This window comes from Lathyrus oleraceus, unplaced genomic scaffold, assembly GCF_024323335.1.
Source record: "Lathyrus oleraceus cultivar Zhongwan6 unplaced genomic scaffold, CAAS_Psat_ZW6_1.0 chrUn0735, whole genome shotgun sequence".
Lineage (NCBI taxonomy): Eukaryota > Viridiplantae > Streptophyta > Magnoliopsida > Fabales > Fabaceae > Lathyrus > Lathyrus oleraceus.
In genome coordinates this window covers 23980-40128 of record NW_026113126.1, presented here as the reverse complement: position 1 = coordinate 40128, position 16149 = coordinate 23980, and the positions used below count along the sequence as shown (strand labels likewise).

At 35.1% G+C, this 16149-nt stretch overlaps 1 long non-coding RNA gene across 1 annotated transcript; it reads right to left on the bottom strand.

The window, feature by feature from the left end:
* Window positions 1-8392: 8392 nt before the first annotated feature.
* On the bottom strand, window positions 8393-8890 carry LOC127114887 (uncharacterized). Its single transcript, XR_007800619.1, has 2 exons — window positions 8841-8890; window positions 8393-8744 (listed from the first exon to the last, which is right to left on the bottom strand). It is a non-coding gene; the product is annotated as an uncharacterized LOC127114887 (long non-coding RNA).
* Between the last annotated feature and the right edge of the window lie 7259 nt (window positions 8891-16149).

Below are 16149 nucleotides of genomic sequence, written 5' to 3'. Positions count from 1 at the left end.
ATTATTCTGAATATTAGTGAGTAAGGATAATGAATAATGAATAAAACTGACTGATAATGATTAGACACAGCTAAATAATTAAGGAGGCAATGGAAGATTACACTCTTAAACCATAATGGTATCCATATTTAAGTTGCTTCTATGGCATACACCTGACCTAAATAAGTGGTAATGGCAATGTACTCCTCATGAATGGGGCTTTCCGTGGTACCTATGGTTGGTGAATCCCGTAAGGATAAATCACTAGAGTCATAAATATGCTATATGTTATATGTTATATGTTTATAACATCTTATGATTGAGAGGATTCATAAATAGGGAATTCCACTGAGATAGTTGTTTCTCACCCCCTTATTATAATAATTACTGGTACTCAGTCAGAAGCGAAAGGTAAGAGTAAAGAGACTTGAGGATGTCCAGGATGAGGCCTTACTTTAGCATATCATGGCGTATTTCTGTTGTATTTTTGTTCTAATGACTAGATCTCCGTACATTGTACTCTGTTGGCATGCCTTATATGGGTGTAAATACCTTGTATTAATGCAATTATAGTATTGTATCATGTTTCGTATCATGTTTAACACTTAATGCTATGTGATTCTAAACACGCGTATTATTGAGTTGTTATAATCAAGATCTTTAAACAATTAAATCGCAAATCTCATAAGCAATTTTAAATTCTTTCCTTAATAAGAGTTGAGATTTTACCATACAGGAAGGACTTGAAGGAAAACCTCATAAAATCTCCCTTAGGAAGAAAATATTTCCAAAATAACTTCCTTTAATTGTTAAATTGCATCGCATAATTTACAATCTCGAACAAAAAATTACTTACAGTGGAATATCTATAAAGTGTCACTTAAAGTGTTTTCAAACCACATGTATATATCAAGTCATTCAAATAACTAATATCAATGATTTCAGAGTTTATGTTTGAAATCATGATTAAAAATAACACATACAATGATTTTAATCATGATATCGAAGGAGAATTATGAACTATGATTTTTGACATTAATTTGAATAATTAAATAGCATGATTCAAATAACTTAGTTCTAGAGCATGAAAACTATGATTTTAATGAGATTCAATTTGTGGTGATATTTATCTATGACGTATTGATATATTCCTATACACCTCAGGAGCATGAAGAGCACTTGAGGATTGTACTTCCATCCTACGAGAAAAGAAGTTGTTCACAAAGCTAAGCAAGTGTGAGTTTTGGATGTCAGAAGTCAAATTCTTTGGACACATGATATCACAAGGAGGAGTTGCGGTAGATCATCTAAGGTGGAATCGGTACTCAATTGAGAGAGACCTAAGAATGCATCAGAAGTTAGAAGTTTTCTAGGAATTGTAGCACTTCCTATGACCAGACTCACCTAGAAGGAAGTTCCATTCAGATGGGATGACAATGTTAAAGGAGTCTTCAGAAGCTAAAGAAAAAGTTAAACATTGCTCCAGTTCTAATCATTTTAGATCCATCTTTAGGATTTAAAGTGTTTTGTGAAGCATCCAAGAAAGGACTAAATTGTGTGTTAATGCATAATGGTCGAGTGGGGGATGATGCATCCTTTCAATGAACACCCATGAGGAAAATTATCCAACATATGATCTGGAATTAGCAGCGATTGTGTTTGCACTTAAGGTGTGGTGACATTACCTTTATGGGGTCCACTTTGAGATCTTTATCGATCATAAAAGGTTAAAGTACTTATTTGATTATAAGGAATTGAACATGAGGCAACGGAGATGAATGGAATTCCTGAAATATTATGACTTTGATTTGATGTATCACCCTGTTAAAGCCAATAAGGTGGCAGCTTCTCTAAGTAGGAAAGAGATTCAAGAGGAAAAATTGATGATACTAGAATATGACCTATTGGAGAAATTCAGGAAGCTTGAACTCCAGCGCACATGGACCCTAATGGGAGTGCTACTTGGAAACTTGAATGTCATGAGTGACTTGAAGAAAAGAATAAGATAAGCTTAACATGATGCATGGTTGTAGTCGAGAGACGAACATCCGATTTCACCCGATACCCAAGTGGAATTCTCTTGTTCAACCAGAGAATGTGTCTAACTGAAGAGAAATTTTACCATTCTTCTGATTCTTCCAAGATGTACCAAGACGTAAGAAGAGGTTTTGGTGGCCAGGGCTGAAAAGAGACATTGTTGATTTTGTGGTTAAGTGCATGATATGTACAAAAGTGAAAATTGAACATCAAATACCTGAGGGAATGATAAAACCTTTGGATATAACCGAATGGAAGTTATAAAGCGTATCTATGGACTTTATAATTGGGTTACCTCGCACTCTGGGAGGGCACAACTCAATTTAGGTGATTGTTGATAGACTAACAAAGTCGACTCATTTCCTACCTGTTAAAACCACCTACAAGGTTATTCACTTAGCAAGACTCTTTATCGCATAAATATTTGGATACATGGTGTTCCGGTTAGCATTGTATTCTATAGGCATCCAAAGTTTACTTCAAGATTTGGAAGACTTTTCATTAGGAAATGGGAACTCAGTTGTATCTTAGTACCTCAAACCACCACTAATCTGATGGTCAAATGGAGAGAACCATTCAAACTATTGAAGATATGTTGTGAGCTTGTGCATTAGAAAATGGAGGTAGCTGGAAAGACCACTTTCCACTCATAGAATTTGCATACAATAACAGTTACCACTCTAACATATGAATGGTTCAGTATGAAGCTTTATACATAAGGAAATGTAGAACTCCCTTGTGTTGGACAGAAGTTGGCTAGAGGGGGATTCTTAGACCAAATATAATCCAAGAAACCCTGAGAAGATTTGAGTAATTCAAGAAGAGATTAAGTCGGTCCATAATATTCAAAAGAGTTACGTGGATCAGAGTTTGAGACCTTAGACTTCAAGGAATGAGATCGGGTATTTTTAAAAGTTACTGCTAGACTAGGACTAAAAGGAATTTTCAAGACAAAGAAGTTAATCCCGAGGTACATTGGCCTTTATCAGATCATAAGGCGAATAGGTGAGTAACTTACTAGTTAGGATTACCTCATCCCCTAGTCATCCTTCATGACGTGTTCCATTTATCTCAAATGAGAAAGCTTGTGCCAGACCCACTTCGACCAATCCTTCCTGAACCATTCGAGGTAGTTACTGAGCTTACCTTTCAGCCTCGACCTAGTTGTATTGTTGACTTTGCAGTCAAGGCATTAAGGAAGAAATAGATACCCCCAATGAAAGTGTTATAGGAAGAATCACACACGAACGAAGCTACGTGTGGAATCCATGATGAGATAGAACTACCCTCATCTTTTCAGGTATATACCCTAAATTTGAGGATAAATTTCAATTCAAGGGGGTGGGGAATGTAATGCCCAATCTAATATATCATGCTTAAACACTTAAGTTTTATGAATTAATATATAAGTGCATGGGATTAGAGCTTGATTTGGAAATTTGATCCAATTTAGAGAAGTTAGTAAGTAAGGGTAAATGGCACCTTCCTTCACAAGTTAATTAACCTATTTTTCCACCTCTTTTCTTCATTCTCTATTTTTTTATTGCATAAAAAGAGAAATTAAGGGAGAAGAGAAAGAAGAAATCGTGGAAGAGGAAGCAAGAGAGAGAGAAAAAAGGATTTTGTTTAAACTTTCATCATCTTTCTTTCTTGTGTGAAGAAATCTTGGGCCTTAAAGGTACAAAATAAAGAAAGTTGTTAATCTCATAATCACTACCACCTAATAATAATTTGAAGCGTGATCAGGCGAGGTTCTTAGGTAGATGGGTAAGATCATGTAGAAAGGGCTTTCCATCAGGGGAAATTGGGTTTGTGTGATTCTTGCTTTGTATGTTATGTGAATGTGTGTGATGTTTGATCTCTTGAAATATATGTGCTCTATGTGATCCCCATGCATGTTGTGATGGTTATAAAAGGTTAAAGTGTGTAAGTAGAGGAAATTTTGGAATTTTGGGATTTGGAATGACTTATTCTCTTCCATGATTGATAAGCAACCAAAGGTCTCGATAGGCGAGGCTTCATGCAGGGAAGAATTGGTTTCTGAGTTTCCCGCTAAGCGAGATAATGGTTCGCTAAGCGAGGTTTCACTCTGAGGTTGCAACCTCGTGGCTAAGTAAGATTGCAATTTTTTAAGAAAAATTTCATTTTGTCATGCCTCGCCTGGAGCTCGCTGGGGTCACTAAGCGATCCATCCAATGCAGAGCTTTATGTAGTATTGACCATATCGTATCTTTTGTTTCATAACTCGAAACGTGGAGAGGACATATGTGTTGGAAATATTATTATCCGAGTAATCCTTTAGTGCCTTATTAGGAGGATAAGTTATATGATTGCTTGACATGAACTAACTTAATACATATGGTACTCTGATGTCCAAGAGATCGAATCGTGTGTCATCTCTTTAATGATTGGTATATTGATCCTGCCAAGTGTATCCATGAATAATGACTAACTGAATAATAACTAACACAATGTACCAATCATTGAGATTAATATTTAGTGACTGATGAGTTAAGGTAAGGATTACATAGGAATGATGCATAGACTTGATGCTGAAGTATTTCGGGTATTAGTGAGCAAGGATAATGATAATTACTAACTCTGGCTGATAATGATTAGCCACGGCTAATAATAATAAATAATGGTAGATTAAACACTTAGCACATAATGGTATCCATAGTTTCAACTGCTTTCATGGCATACACCTGATCTTAAATAAGTGGTAATTGGAAATGTACTCCCTCATGCACGAGGCTTGTCCCTGATACCCATGGATTGATGATTCCCGTAAGGAATGATTCACTAGAGTCACAATTATGTTATAGAACACCTTATGACCGAGAGGACTCATAATATTAAAGAATCCCACTAAAATAGTTTTTCTCACCCCTTATTATAATGATTACAGATACTTAGTTAGGAGCTAAAGATAAGAGTAAGGAGACTTGAGGACGTCCAGGGTGAGACCTTACTTTAGCATATCATGGTGTATTTCCGCTCTATTTTTGTTGTAATGACTAGATCTCCATACATATGTATTCTTTTGGCATGCCTTGTATGGGTGTAAAGACCTTTGTACTAATGTAATTCTACTATTTTATCATGTTTTGTACCATGTTCAACACTTAATACTATGAGATTCTAGACACTCATATTATTAGGATGTTACAATCTCAGCTTTAAACAATCAAATACCAAATCTCATAAGCAATTTTAAATTTTTTCCTTAATCAAAGTTAAGATTTTATCATTGCATGAAAAACTTGAAGGAAAACCTCATAAAATCTCCCTTAGGAAAAAATATATTTCCCAAATCCTTTCCTTTAATTGTTAAATTGCATCTCACAATTAACAATCTTGAACAAAAGATTACATACAATGGAATATCTATAAAAGTATCTCTTAAAGTGTTTTCAAAACATATATATCAAGTCATTTAAATAAATAATATCAATGATTTTCAAAGTTATGTTTGAAATCATTATTAAAAATAACATACACAATGGTTTAAATAATCATGATATTGAAGGAGAATTATGAACTATGCTTTTTGACATTGATTTGAATAATTAAATAGCGTGATTCAAATCACTTAGGTCTAAAGCATGAAAAATATGATTTAATGAGATTCATATGTTTTAAAATCTTTTCTTTGATTTTTGGCATAAAAAAGTTATCGAGGGATTCATATTACATTAAATCTAAGCTAACCCTAATTTGACATCAATCAAAATAAACCTAAGTCTATAACGATATAAGTATGCATTCACAACTCTTAATCCACCTCAATGATCTTCTAAAACTTTCTACAATGCCACGTTTCTAAACCTTTTCAAAATACTCTTCAACAAGCACATCTACTTATTTTACAAAATGTTGTTAAACTTGGAATTGAGGCTCATAACTTTTTATCTTCTCTTTGTCTTTTCAATATCCCCGATAAGGAAACACAAATTTCAATGTTGATTTAGGAAGTGTGATGTGTTGTCAAAATTTCTAATATTGTATGATGTAAAACATCATCAACCACTTTCTCTTTAATATAGGAGATGTCTTGAGATGATTTTTTTTCCTCGTTACAATGCAATATAATCACTGCTATAAAAAAATTTATCTAATTTCAAATGCGAAAATGATTTATTCTTAGTTACAGAGACGAGATAACGAAGGACATCATAAAAACTCTCCACCTTGTCCCTCGTTTTACAAATAACCGAGAGATTACTTTAAATGGTCATGAGTTTGAACCCCGACAATAACTTTTCAATATTTTTCAAACTAATACCACATACCTCTCGGTTTAATAATAAAATTGAGGGAATATATATATATATATATATATATTATATATAATATATATATATATAATATATATATATATATATATATATATATATATTAAATACTCATTATATTGTTTACACAAAATATTATTAATTTATTTATTTACAAACTACATTGTTTATCCATAATATTATATTGTTTACACATAATATTAAAATAAAAATATTGTTCTTCATCATCATCACTGTCAGTGAAGAATAAATACTGCATATCTTAGAGAAGAGAAATGTTGAGGATCCTCGTTTCATTGATTTTCAGGAAGATACACAATGATCAACCACATATTAAATAAATTTATTTATTTTTTGCTCTTGCAATCTATCACAATGATGCTTTTACTTTGTAAAATCTCATGACACTTTGATTAAACATAGAGGGTTTCACAACAATGTTTGAATTTTTTATGGATTCACTACTATCAAATTTTAATATTCATATGTTTTTATAATAAGAGTTTTAGGTTTTACGAGGATCACTAATGATAGTGTCTTAAGTGTTGATACTCATTAAATGGAATGCATATATGTGTTTAAGGACGGTGAAGAAACTGAATAAACACACAATATTTTACATCAGTTATTACTCAAAACCGAGGTAAAATATATTTCTTTTTAAATAAATAAAAACAATAAAATATATTTTAATCCAAGAGCCACACACTTCTCGGTTTATGTTAAAAATCGAGGGGAATTTTTTTTATATATTTAGATTGTTTACACAAAATATTAAAATAAATTGTTTAAACAAATCAAGAGTTTGACAATGGATTCTTGGAGAACAACCTATCTTTTCAAATTTTTGATAAGTTATTTGTTCCTACCAAGAAAAAAGAATTCCTGTAATTGCAATCCATCCCACATAGATTTCATTATCTTGAGCAAATATTTTCATGACAAATGTTTTCACATGAAAGAGAAAAAATATTTTCATTGATTCACAACATAGAAAAGCTATTACAAAAATACAACAACAACATCAACATCATTATGTGAGATATATTGTAAGGGCAACAAAAATGTTTTGTTCAATTTTTAAGAACATTGAAGATTTTTTTTCTTGCAACCCATTCCAAAGAATGACGTGTAAGACTTTAGAGCGACTACATGTAAAGTTAGATTTGTGGTAAAGTTTGATTAACGAGTATTTTAATAGTAAAATATGATAACCGAAGGAATAAATCATTAATTTTAAAATTAAAAATAAAATAAAAAGAAAGACATCACTTTTAAAGAAAATAAAAACATAAATTGCTAATTGAGATTCGAAGTATGTCCTAAATTATTTTTGCCTTGATTTTATTTAGAAATCATGGAAATATGTGATATTTATTAAAAAAAAACATGGTGCATCTTGATCTTTTATCTTGATTTTTAATTGGATAAGGTGAAAATTTTGTCTTGAAATATATTATTTATAATTGTGAACAATTTGATTCAAGATGTCATGACTTGATTTGACTTCATAATTTACCTATTTTTCTTGTGAACCTTGACATGTTACCCAAAAATATTTCTTTCTATTACTTATTTTATTTACATATTTTTTCTTCAACAAAATTTGTTGTATTCAAACTTTATTTTTTATGTTGTATTTTCTCAATTTGAGAAACATTAAGCTAAACCACACTCCTAAAATTCTTTCTCAAGTTTATGGTCCATATCAATAGCCGAGTTTACGTTCACTCTCTTAAGTGGTAAAGTTGATGATTCTTGTTGCGTTATTTCTTCTTGAAGAACATCAATTTTATTGCATCTATATTTTTATTTTGATGATGTATGGCTTTAAAAATATTAAAAATAAATAAGTTTCTCGATTTTGGTATTTCTTGTGTCTCTAACCCGGGGACTCAATTGTATTTTTAGCCTTTGTGTTCACCTTATTTATATTATATTGGTTTGCCTTTAAAAAATATCAAACACAATTATGTCACATTAACTCCGCAGTCAATACTACATGAAAAAAGATGCAACTACTTAAACATGGATACATACGAAACAAAAGCTTCAATTTAACTTAATTCACATCATAATGATAAATTCAAAAGTATCATTATAATTATTTGAAGAAAAAAACATCCACCATAACAATGTCAGCAAAAATTTAAAGATATTAAGTTCTAGTACCCAACAACAGCATTAATCAAATAACATAACAAGACATGTCCAAAATCCAATTATTTGAAAAGTGCATATTCAGAAAGAAAAAGATATTCATAGCTATGAAAAGTCTATGAATTTCTTCTATTCAACCTTTGCAGGAGTCAAAGCTTCAGATTTGCATACTGGACACTTATTTTTGATCAACAACCATTGCGTTATGCACCCGACGTGAAATGCATGCTCACATGCAAGAATTCCAACATTTTCCTTACTTTCAAATTCTTCCTGTCCAATTAATAAAGAATAACGAATGAGTATATTGAAAAGAAAATTATTTTGGAAAAAATTAGTGAAAATTTTGAATAAAATGAAATATCATACTTGGCATATAATGCAAGCATCAGATTCTTGATCTTCAGATGGTAATTCTTGTTGGAAATCCACCACAATTTATGGAAAATTTCAATTAATTTTTATTAACAAGATTGTTATCACCCACACAATAACAATGAAAAGAAAAGAACAATGGAGAAAGAAAGAAAGAACGATGAAGGAGAAGAGGAATATTCTGCAGAGTTTCTCTTTGCCGACAAACTGTGGAAAACTTCTTATTAACTTTGCAACTACAAAATACTGTGAATACAATGTTATGAATGCAACATTACAAGAATAAGGGTTACTCCCTCTATTTATAGTTAGGTTAACTTGCATCCTAAGTCAAAGCTCAAATAGTTAACACTACTAAAAATAGGACTAAGTCGAAATCCTGTGTGAAGCAACATGCTTCGACACTTCGACACACTAATACAACTCAACACACTAGGTGATTCGACACTTCCTTGCTTCTGTCAAGCAACTGCTTCGACACAAGGAATTACAATTCAACAAACTACCTAATTCATTATGTCTAAGTTATCTACATTTATCATAACTCTAAGTCTTCTGAACACTTCGACCCGCACTCCCTTCGTCATGATGTCTGCAATCTGATTCTCAATTTTGCAGTGTTCCACATTCATCTTTCCATCTGCTACCTGCTCTCGAAGATAATGGAATCTCATTTTGATGTGCTTGCTTCGACCATGTGTTATCGAATTCTTTGTCAGATTGATAGCTGACATCCTATCGATCTTCATGGTAATTGCTCCATGACTCTTCTCTGATAGCTGAGAAACAATTATGTATTCTACTTCGCACGACGATAATGCCACTACTGGCTCCTTTCTCGAACTCCAAACAACTGGTGCACCACCTAGCATAAACACATAGCTAGTAGTGGATTTTCGATCCTTAACATCACTACACCAACTTGAGTCGGTGTATCCCACTAGTTTGCATTCTTTTCCTTCATCAGTTGCAGGAAACAAAATGCCATAGTTGAGAGTTCCTTTCAGATACCTTAGTATCCTCTTTGCCGCTGCTAGATGTGATACATTTGGTTTCTGCATGAATATACTCACCATACCTACACTGTATGCTAAGTCAGGCCTTGTGTGACAAAGGTATCGAAGTGGCCCAATAAGTCTTCTATATTGGGTTGGGACGATATCATCTTCATCTGAATCTTTCCACAATTGTAATCTGGGATCAACTGGAGTCAAAGTTGGGTTGCAAATTTCATCTCAAATCTTGAGTATTTCGCCTACATACCTTTTTTGATGCATCAAAAACCTCTACCACTCTTGTAGAATTCGATGCCAAGGAAATATGAAATATCACCCAAATCTGACATTTCAAATTCCTTATTGAGATCACCTTTGAAGTCTTCGATCTCCTTCTTGCAGCTACCTGTTACAACACAAGTCATCGACATAGAGACATAGCAATTCACTCTGCTTCTTCTTATATACTCCATGTTCAAATTTTCACTTCACAAATTCATTCCCCTTAGAAAGCCATCTATCTTCTTGTTCCAAGCTCTTGGAGCTTGTTTAAGTCCGTACAGGGCTTTATGCAACATGTACACTTTTCGTTATTTTCCTTGTTTCACAAACCCAACTGGTTGTGCAACATAAACTTCTTCTTCTAAGGGGCCATTCATGAATGCACATTTCACATCCATCTGACACATCTGCCAGTTGTCCATATTTTCTAGACTAACAACCAACCTGATTGTTTCGATCCTAGCAACAGGTGCAAAAACCTCATCGAAGTCGACTCCTTCTTTTTGAAGAAATCCTTTCGCCACAAGTCTTGCCTTGTACCGAGTCACTTCTCCTTTGGGATTCAACTTAACATTGTATACCCACTTCAAATCGATTGCCTTCTTGTATTGAGGCAATTCGACAAGTGACCAAGTGTTATTGACTTCGATTGACTTCAGTTCTTCGTTCATTGCTTTCACCCACTTCAAATCTTTCAATGCCTCAGTTGCATTGACTGGTTCGATGTCTACATAGAAAGCATAGTGTACTAGCTCACCTTCTTCATTGACCATATCATCTAATGTAGTCACACATTCTTGCAACCTTGCAAGCATGTGTCTTGTTCTTTGAGTTCTGCTTGGGCTTGCTTCACCTCTGACTTCTTGTCGAACTTCTCTTTCGACTTCACTAGATGGTTCATCCCATAAGATTCTCATTGAGTCCTTCTTAACATTCTCAGTCCAATCTTATTCCTTCAGGTCATCTATGATCATGTCCCTACTGATCACCACTTGCTTGTTCACTGGGTCGAATAACTTATATCCTCCAGTCGAATGATATCCTATTAGGATCATCTGACTCGACTTGTCATCAAGTTTTTTTCTCAGCTGATCTGACACATGTCTATATGTTATAGATCCAAACACATTCAGATGACTCAAGCTAGGCTTGACACCAGACCAATATTCTTCTGGCATGATTCCTTCTAGCTTCTTCATTGGACATCTGTTCAGGATATATGTCGCAGTCGACATAACTTCTCCTCATAATTCTTTGGGTAGATGCTTGCCTTTCAACATACTTCTAACCATATTCATCTATGAATATAACAAAGTATTTATTACCTCCAATCAAATTCACCTGGAGAGGACCACATACATCAAAGTATATGACTTCAAGAATTGCCTTCGACCTGCTTCCTGCATCCTTACTAAAGTTGTTCTTATGTTGCTTCGCTTACACACATTCTTCACAGAATTCGTTTGGAATGTCGATTTTTGGTAATCCTGAAACCATATTTCTTCTCTTCAAATCTCTGATGTCTTTGATATTGAGATGTCCAAGTCTATAATGACATATACATTCATCTCTGTTGGCTGCTATTGCAAGGCACTTATGCTCCATCACATTAAACTCAAACTTGAATGTTTTATTCTGAGACATTGAAGCCTTCAAGATCAACCTTCCATTTGAGTCGATGACTCTTATCATCTTGTCTTCTATCGACATCTTGTAGTTATTTTCGAGTAACTGCCCCATGCTGAGCAAATTTCTCTTCATGCCTGATATGTACAACAATTTGAAATTATTGACCTCTTGCCATCTTTCCTCATAATCATAACATCACCAACACCTTCAGCTGCTAGAGTATTGTCATTTGCAAATTTCACCATGTTCTTCATTGAGGGAGTTATGTTGACAAACCAATATTTCCTTCCAGACATGTGTGATGAGCATCCTGAATCCAAGTACCACTGGTCCTTGAATCTCTCTTCATCTCTCGTTGTAACCATCAACAACGTCTCTTATTCTTCATGTTTCGCCAGCTTTGCATAAGTTTCTTGGTTCTTATGCTTTTCTGGACAATCACTAGAATAGTGACCATACTTCTGACAATTGTAACACTGAATGTGACTCTTGTCTGGCTTTTGAACACCACCTCTTCCTCTACCTGCAGCACCACCTCTTTGGTTGCCTTGGTTCCAGGGTTTTCTCTAATTCGACCAGTTTCCTTCTTGTTGATTTCGACCAGTCGAATTGTTGTAACTTTCTCTGCCTTTGTTGCCATTCCAGCTTCCTTTTCCTTTACTTTCTTTTGTTGATTGCGCCTACAAAGCCATATCACTCTTCGACTTTCCTGCATCTGTTTCAGTCATTCTTTGTTCATGAGATTCAAGCGTCTCTTGAAGCTTTTCCTTTGTCAGTTTTGATAAATCTTTCGGCTCTTCGATGGCTACTACCACATGGTCGAACTTTGGAGCCAACGACCTCAAGATCTTTCCAACAACAGATCTTGATGTCAAGACTTCTCCATATACCTTAATTTGATTCATAAGTTTCGTAACCTTAGTGAAGAAATCAATTATGCTTTCATTGTCTTCCATCTGAAGCAATTCATACGTCCTTTTGTGAGTTTGTAATATCACCTCTTTCACCTTCTCTCCGCCTCTTCCATGGCTACTACCATGTGGTCGAATTTTGGAGCCAACGACCTCAAGATCTTTCCAACAACAGATCTTGATGTCAACACTTCTCCACATACCTTGATTTGATTCACCAATTTCATAACCTTTGTGAAGAAATCAGTTATGCTTTCATTATCTTCCAAATGAAGCAATTCATACGTCCTTTTGTGAGTTTGTAACCTCGCCTCTTTCACCTTCTCCGCGCCTCCAGACGACTTCTCCAAAATTTTACCTGCTTCTTTCGCTGACTCTACATCACTAACCTTTTCAAAGTTATCTACATCAACACATTGATGGATTATAAAGAGAGCTTTATAATCTTTCTTCTTCAATTCTTTATGTGCAGCCTTTTCTTGATCTGTCACGTTTTCTACAAGCGTTGTTACTCATTCCTTCACAAGATCCCAAAGATCTTGATAACATAACACAATCTTTATCTTCTTGCACCAATTATCATAATTATTATTCTTGAGAATCAGAAGATTTGCTGGAAAATGTCTGTTTGGATGATTCATTGCCATCCTGATTTTCTTCCCACAAATCATTTATACTGGAGCTCTTGATACCAGATGTTGGAAATCCACCACAACATATGGGAATTTCAATCATCTTGATAAACAATATTATTATCACCACACAATAATAATGAAAAGAAAAGAACAATGGAGAAAGAAAGAAATTGAAGGTGAGAAAAAACAAGAAAGGGGGGTTTGAATTGTTTTGGAAAATAAGCGCTTTTTCAAAATGAAAATCACACAAGGATTTTATACTGGTTCGCTTATAACACAAAGCTACTCCAGTCCACCCGGCCAAGGTGATTTCGCCTTCAACAAGGACTTAATCCACTAATCTTGAAAGATTGATTACAAACAACGTCTAAGAGAAAGATCTCTTAGTCCTCTCAAGTATACAGACTGCGCAGAGTCACTTGAGGAAATACAACAGAGATAAATACTTGTGTAATCTAGAGTGCTTCTAAGATAAGCAAATATTACAACAGTAAGAACAAAGTGTTTCACGTTTTTAAGCAAAAGCTTTTTGAAGATTGAGAGAATAAAACGTTTTTATGTGCGTTGATGTTTCAGTATATGCTTTTTTTTTAGTGTTAATGTTGATTTGCATTCCTTTATATATAGGAGTGAAGTAGTCATTGAAACTGATGGATAATAATTTGAATTAAAGCCATAACTTATATAGCTTCTTGCCAAGACAACTTTCTCTCCTCGAATGACTACTTTCCAAATATAGTTCCTTTTCATTTGAATTTGGAGTTTAACGTCTCTTTCTGTATTAGGAAATCCATTTCCAAACTTTTATTTGAAGTTAACGTTACTCTTTCTTTATTAGCAAATCCATGATCAGAGTCTTCATGTATCTGGGATTCTTGGAATCTTGCTATCAAACTTCTGATGTTGATCTCTTTGAGTTCTGATGGTTTCTTCAGATAGCGCTGAGAGCTTCTGGAGTTTGACATACCGTTGTTCAGAGTCAGAACTTCTAGAGCGTACTTCTTGTTCAGATGCTTATGATATTTTGCTGTTTTGCTTAGAGTTAGACTTTCTAGAACGTGTTTCTACTTCAGATGCTCCTGGTCTTCTGATAATTTGTATCTGATATGATTTTGTATCTGATGATTTCTTCCTTCTTTCCTTAGAACCCTGCACACTTAGAAACTTTTCGTTAGGGTGCCATTTTTGGTTTCATCCTTTGTTATCATCAAAATCATGGAATCTGTTGTAGAACAATTTTTGTTCTTACAATCTCCCCCTTTTTGATGATGACAAAACAAACTTAATTAGCAGATGAAACGTAAACAATATCAGATCAGATAGACAAGAGCTCCCCCTGAGATAGGCTAGGGAGTTCAGAAGTTCTTACCAGAGCTTCCAAGCAATGAGGTTTCTTGATACCTTCTGCCATTCCTTAAGTCTAGTGTTAGATAAATTTATTTTTAAGAAAAATATGTTGCAGAGTGCTTAGGGTTTTTAGACAGTATTTTCATCAGAGCTATTAATGACTTCTCCCCCTTTTTGTCAGAATCAAAAAGACATAGCAAAAAATAATTCAAGAGAAAAACATTGTATTCAGATAAAAAAGGCAACAGAGACAAGGTCACAAAGAACAAGTAAACATCAGAAACAAGGAAAGCAAAACAACAAGCAAACAGAAAAATCCTAAGTGCCTAGGGGTTGGGAGGCGGAGGCATTCTCTGAAGCAATTGAGCTAGCATGTTCTGAATGTTGTCGTTGACAGAGTCTTGTTTATCCATTCTGGCACGGAGTTCCTTCTGATCTTTCTTCAGTTCTTCCAGCGTCTGGAGAACCATAGGAACAACTGATGAGGACTCCCCCTGAGTCAGAGCCTGCTGTGCTTCAGCAGCAGCCTTTGCTTCAGCTTCAGCAGCAGCAGCCTGTGCTTCAGCTTCGGCAGCAGCATGTGCTTCAGCCTTGGCAGCAGCAGCATCGGCCAGAGCTTTAGCTTCAGCTTCCTTTTCCCTTAGGATTTCAGCTTCCCTTGCTCTTTCTTCCTCCAGCCTTCTGGCTTTCTCTTCAGCTTCTCTAGCAAGTCTCCCTGTAGTCTTGCCTCAGCATCTCTGATGTAGCCATTTCTGACTTGCTCAGAGATGTTCTTCAGTTTAAAAGCCTCAGAGGTCATCCAGCCAATGACTCTGTTCCAGTGTGTCCTTACAGAATCAGGATCATCACTGACTTCAGAGTTAATGGTCAGAGACTTGACCTTTTATACTGAAGCCCCTGCGACCAACATTATGGCTTCCTTAAGGGTAGGTACGGAAAGGTTAGTTTCAGAGGTTTGAGGTGAAGAGGTTGGAGGGTTGAGATTTAATTGTAGAGGTTCAGGTTCAGCTTCAGGTTCAGGTTCAGCTGAGGTGTTTGGAGGGGTGATATCAGAGGTGTGGAGGTCAGAGGGTTGAGTTTCAGAAGGTTGGTCTTCAGAAGGGATGTTGGTTGTTTGTTCTGGGGGAGGTGAAGTTACTTCAGATTGTGGTTGTTGTGAAGCGAGGTTTTGAGCCTGAATTTGGGCTAGGGTTGGAGAGTTAGGGTCAGAGTATTCTGGGTCAGAGGAAAGGATAAGGTATGGAGGTGATTCTGGGTCTGAAGATGATGAAGAGGAAGTGGTAGTGTGAGCGATATTAAAATTGGGTGGAGGTTGTGAGGTTCTGGTTGTAGAAGGTGGGGTTTCATAGGATGTGTATATAGGTGGTGTTGGGAGAGGATTAGAAGAGGAAGCCACAAGAGGTTCAAAGGGAATAGAGGGAGAAGACGTACCAGTAGTTACTTGCAGAGGCGCTGGAGATCTGGTTCCAGAAGTTTCTCCCAGCCTTGCTCTCTTTGCCTTTGA